Source organism: Alexandromys fortis, unplaced genomic scaffold, assembly GCF_014885135.2.
Source record: "Alexandromys fortis isolate MF-2015 unplaced genomic scaffold, M_Fortis_MF-2015_v1.1 scaffold_98, whole genome shotgun sequence".
NCBI lineage: Eukaryota > Metazoa > Chordata > Mammalia > Rodentia > Cricetidae > Alexandromys > Alexandromys fortis.
The window spans coordinates 3,517,168-3,523,172 of NW_026068002.1; positions in this window are offsets into that span (position 1 = coordinate 3,517,168).

Here is a 6,005-nt window from a genome sequence, read left to right on the forward strand (position 1 = left end):
GAAATTCTTAGCAGAAGTAACTTACTTGCCCCCAGCAAACCAAAACAAACAAAAACAAGAGATAACAGATAGTAAGACTCCCAAGCTCTGATTTTTCTAGAAGGGAGTCAAGAGGATTGTAACTTTAAAGGAGTTGGACCATGGGTGTCTACACGCAGAGCCCTTGTTGTGTTCTCTTATCACATCCAAATCCTGCAGATGTGCATGATCCAGGTTGAAAATACTAAGGACCATAGACTAGAGATCCAAATGTCTCTCCAGATTAAGTCCTTCCTGTGAGAAGATGCATCTGTGAGGCCTGGACAAGAAGCATAAGGCACAGCAATGATGCTCAATGTACAAACCGTCTCCGTTGGTGAACGTGTTAGAGCGCCTCCACACAAGTCAATAAAGAACAGAATGGGGTGTTCTCCATTGCAGACCATAGGACAGTTGGGCATCTTAAAGAACTGAATCCCAAACAGGGAACTGACTTGAGTCGCTAAGTCAATAAGCAATAAGTAATGTAGAAAGTGGGAATTCTAGGAACTGAGAGGAGAGCGCAGTGGATAGAATTCTCACCGAGTATACAAGAGACCCTGGGGTGGATTCCCAGCACCAGAGAAACCAGACATGACAGCACATTTCCATAATGCCAGCAAAGAGGCAGGAGAATCAGATGTTTCAGCTTTGCCTTGGCTACATGGCAAGCCAAAGGCCAGCCTGGTAAACGTGAGACATCTTTTATGTATATATTTCTTTTTTTCAAGACAAGATTTCTCTGGATAACAGCCTAGAATAGCTCTGTAGACCAGGCTGGCCTCAAACTCACAGCAATCTGCCTGACTCCACTTCCCAAGTACTGGGATTAAAGGTGTGTGCCCATAAATGAGATGTCTTTTAAAAAAAAAAAAAAAGTAAGAATTCTAGCTCCAAACAGAAGACTGGCTATGTGTGTCTAATTCCTCTCTCACCAGAGTTTTCAGTAAAATGACAGGAAAAAATGTTAATAAAGATACAAATCTTCTAAAAGAAAATAAGGATGGAAAGGCTATCACTTGTGAATCTTCAAAAATAACTAGAAGACAAGGTAGGGAGAGGATTAAAGGAAAGGAGTAAGAGAAAGAGTAGGGGAAGAAGAGGAGGAGAAAGAGGAAGAGGAGGAAGAGGAGAAGTCTCCAAAGAGGACAGTCTAGTCTGGAATCTCCATGAAAGGGGATACATTTCAGGACCAGTCTGCCAGCTCTGCAGTGAGATTCAGCTCTCAGGAGCAAGGTGGGTAATGATGGCAAAGAAATGGAACCCTGGGCATTTCCTGTTCTCCACCTGAATCTCTCCAGAACACCCACGAGCAGTCATCCTCCTGCCTCAGTCTCCTCTGTGAGTGTTCTCCTCGAATCACATAGAACCATTGGAAGCATCTCCACTTTCTGTCCTTCAGGATTCCCCCACACACATACAAAGACCGCATCCCTACACATGACCTCAACACCTCATACTTCCCATGTGCAAGGGCACCCAATCATTTCAGGATAAATCGAGTCATTTTTTTAGTGGCTCTGGCCAGTGTAAAAAAAAAAAAAACAGTTTTTTTAATCCTCTAACAACTGTGTCCATAAAACAAAAACAAGATGTGATATCAAGGGAGCATACAAAGAGGAGCACCTTTGTCATTAAACAGCTATCAGAAATGTTCAAAGACTACAAAGGGAAAATCATTTAAATAATTAAATTAAAATAGAATCCAGATCATTCAAAACATAGATGGAGGGGAGAAAGCTAAGAGATGGAAAGGACAGAGAGCTAGAAAACCATTCTGTAGACTCAGGAGGAGGCTGAGAACTTAGAACAGGAAGGAAAAGAAGTGATTAACAACATGACACAAGACAGTGAGAATTCTGAGGTGCCTCAGGACCCCGAGGACTCAGGTCATGAGGAAGTTGGCACAAAAGGGAAAGTTTCCACCCAGCCTTGAAGAATCACAAGGTTCTGATCAAGGAGAAGAGGCAAGACTATCAAGGTGCACAACACAGCATCAAGGTGCACAGCACAGCACCAAGTCAAAGAGCTGGACCAGGAGACAGCATCGTTTGTTCTGTGGGAATAGCATGGTGTCAGATTTAAATACCAGCTTCTCCAGCCACTAACTTGTCTGTGCTCCCTCATACTACTGTACCCACCCACCGCCTCACAGTTCCCCTTTATGGACCAGGACCCTGAGCCTGGAGGAGGGGACTTAATTGCTGTGTCACACAACCAGCAGGTCTAGAACAGAATTCATGGTATCTTCAAACTCTCTGTGCCCACTTACTCATCTGACTGGAACTGATGGTCCTCAGGGGGAAAAAAGAGGACTCTTTGATTAGACAGGTCAAAACATGTAACACGGGTTACATGTTCAAAAGCTTCAAATACAGGATTAGAGAGATAGCTCGGAAGCTAAGGGCTCTTACTACCCAGATTCAGTTCCCAACACTAGCAACCAACGGTGCTCACAACCGTTTGTAACTCCAGTCCCAGGGCATCCAACCTTCTCTTCTGGGCTCTGAGGGTGCTTCATGCATGTGGTGCACAGACACTCACACATAAGATGAAATCTTTTCTTTAGAGCCTCGAATATCATGTAATGGAGTTTTAGGCATGCCGCTAAGGCGATGGGACGCCATGAAGGTTTGTGAGAAGTGAAAAGTGTGGTGAAAGGCTTCTGTGGAAAGTTGAGCTGGCAGCAGTTGGGCAGTCTGGGGAAGAATAAAAGGACTCTTCACGTTTCTGCATGAAGTCAGGTCTCCATGCAGTTGTGGACCCAAGCATATATCAGTAGGGACTTGGGGGACTCATTTCATCCATTTTTGCACTTTAATCATAATATACACCCCAGAGGAAGTAACTGCACTGCCCACGCTCTCCCCCGGGATCCATTTTTACTGCTGGTATGAAGAAGGATGCTTAAAAGAAATTTAGGGGTAAACTCACGAATCAGAATCCTCTGTTGGAACAGAGTTCAGAAACCAAATCCCGCAGCTGGAAAAGAGGCTGGACGCATGCTCTACATTAGCATAAATAGTATAAGAGACCACGCCCCAGTGGGTGGGTAACTACTGACTGTAGGACTAACTACAACACTGGTATATATCTGGCTTTGTTTGTGGGGCCTTGATTCTAATGAGAGCACTTGAGGCTTTTCTTCAGAGGCTGGGCCTCCTTTTCCTGGCATGGGCTTGTTTCTAAAAGCAAGGTAAGGAAATTGAGGTTCTTTGAACTCCAAACCCATGAGAGATGGGAATAACAGTCCCCTCCACAGCCTGGAGTCAGGCATCTCTGCATCAGGCTTTACACTCTAGAGCCTTTGCAGGCTTGAACAGAAGCTTCCTTCTGTGGGCGCTACCTAGTGTATGATGCCGCTGCTGCTGCTGGCTCTGTTTCTCCATATATCCTTCGCACCCACATCTTCAGGTCACTATTCTTGTTTGAGGACTTGAGTGAAGGAAGAGAGGGAAGAGGTGGCCAAAGCAGGGGGTAATGCAATGCAAAGCATCTTCAGTCCACAGTCCTTGACCAACCATGGGTATCGCCGTCTTCTCAGGGGACACCCCGGTATTGTTGGCAGATGTCTAGGCTGCTTCCACATCTTGGATGTTGTTCTGTATCTTGGCTGCAGTGAACATGGATGTGCAGGCACTTCTGAAAGCTAACTTAGAACCCTTCTAATATATACCCAAGAATGGTATAGTTGGAACATATAGCATTTGTTTTTAGTTTTTGAAAAATACACACTGATTTCCACAGTGGGTGATCCAGTCTATACTTTTGCTCCCTCTTTCCTCACGTTCTCGCCAGCATTTCTTTGACCATTGTCGTTCTTAATGACATCCAATCTGACTGGGGTGTGGTCTTGCTTAGTTGGGTTTTCAAAGTTCATCAGTGCTGTGGCATATCTAAGTGTCTAATTTTCTTATTGGCTAAGTGATATCTCTTTGTATACATATATTGCATTTTGTTTACCTATCAACAAATAAATAAAATAGTCTGGACACTTGCTAGGCATTTGAACTGGTTTTACTCTGGGGCTATTTTGAATAATGCTGATGCAAACGTTAATGTCCACATTTTTGTGTGAGGTCCATTTTCATCTCTCTAGAAGAACGACTCTATCACCCCATCCCAACTCCAAAGGCTCGTATGCTGAAGTTTTGGTCCCTAGTGCAGGGTTCAGAGGTTGTGTTTTCAAGAAGTCATTGGATCATGAAGGTGCTGACCGACCTAATCGATGGATTAATTAAGTAATGATTTTGTAATTGATCACTACAGGTTTTGAAAGGAAGTGTGGAAGGTGGAGCCTGAATGGAGGAAGTGGATCACTGGAATGTACCGTTGAGGGGTACATGTTTCTCTTCTTGAGAGCTTATCATTGACTCATGGGGCACTTGCTATGTAGGCCAGGCAGGAACTGAACTCACAGAGCTCCACCTGCCTTTGCCTCCTGAGTGCTGGCATTAAAGGTTTGCCCCCTATGTCCAGCCTATTTTGTTTTGTTTTTTGAGGGACAGTCTTTGTCGGGCTTACACAGAGTCCGTTGGCTTTGAGGATCTTTGTGAACTTGCTTTTGTTTCCCCTCCTGTTTCTGGAGTCTCATGAGTGGCTGCTTCTTCTGGTAGTGTATGTCTTGTCCTCGGCCTCTCTGTACATCTCTGCGTGAGGTAAGCAGCCTCCTCCACCACATCCTTGGGCCAGCATGACAGGACTTGCCTCAGGCCAAAAGCAATGGGGCCAGAGGGGGCCGACGGCTGAAACCTCTGTCAACATGAGCCCAAGCAGACCTTCAATCCTCTGAAGTTGCTTCCCTCGAGTATTTTGTCACATTTGATAAAAACAGTGCCTTGCGGTTATTTCAGTTAGAAGATGTCACAAATATGAATAACAAAATGGCATGTCTTTCCCAAAGACCACACCAGCAGCTGAGCGGAATTTTGCCGGTGGGAGCTGATTTTTCAACAGCGTATGGACTCATGAGGCTTATGGGAAAGTAAACTCACCAGCTGTAAGGATTCTCTTTCCCACGGAGCAGAGAACTCCAGGATCTGCTGCTTAACGGGATTGCTCTAGTCTGCAGAGCCCGGTGCTTCTCACACAGCGTCAGCAGCACAGGGCTGCATTGACACACCTCCATAGACTTCCTGTCTGGTCCCTGCATCTGCCTCAGAGCGCTCTAACTTAATTAGATCAAAATGTAAGCTGAGCCTCTCCTTTCCTCCCTTCAACTAAAACGAGAATTTAAAAAAAAAAAAAAAAAGGCACCATCCTGACCCAAGCATGTTTTGGGAAACTCGAAGGAGACAAATGTAGCTCGCTGGGAGCAATTGTTCTAGCTTCGCAAATCATGGCACAGTAAACCCCTTCAAGGTAGAGTGGTTCTGAGCAGTTTTGCTACCAGCTTAGAGAAGTCACCAGGGAAGAGTGATGGGAGAGGATTGTCCCCAGATCTCTTGACACTTCAAGAGCATCCTTTCTCAGATCTCAGTAGAAGCTGTACATCCTGTGGAGGCTGCTATACCATTCTAGGGTATCTACCTGAAGGGTTCTTAGTCAGCTTTCAGAAGTGCCTGCACATCCATGTTCACTGCAGCCGTGATTTAGAACAACATCAGAGGTGTGGAACCAGCCTCGATATCTGCCAACAATCCCAGGGTGTCTCCTGATAAGATGGCAAAACCCATGAGTTGGTAAAGGGTGAGGAGATGAACCGCTCTGGATGGTTTCAGGGAACAGCTTCTGCTTTATTGCATGTAAACAAGTATTTACCTAGTGGAAGCCTATTGACTGTGATTGATTACCTCGGACTGCACAGCGTGTGCTAACACCACCAGGGTCTCTATGTGGAATAATGTTCTGGCTTCTGGGAATACTCGGGAGCACAGCGTGCCATGCTTCTTATTTCGAAGCCCAGTGTGCTAGATAGGCTGGCCACCAGGTCGTGCCTGCTTTTTCTCCTACAGACATTCACCAACAGATAAATGTTTGTGGGGGGG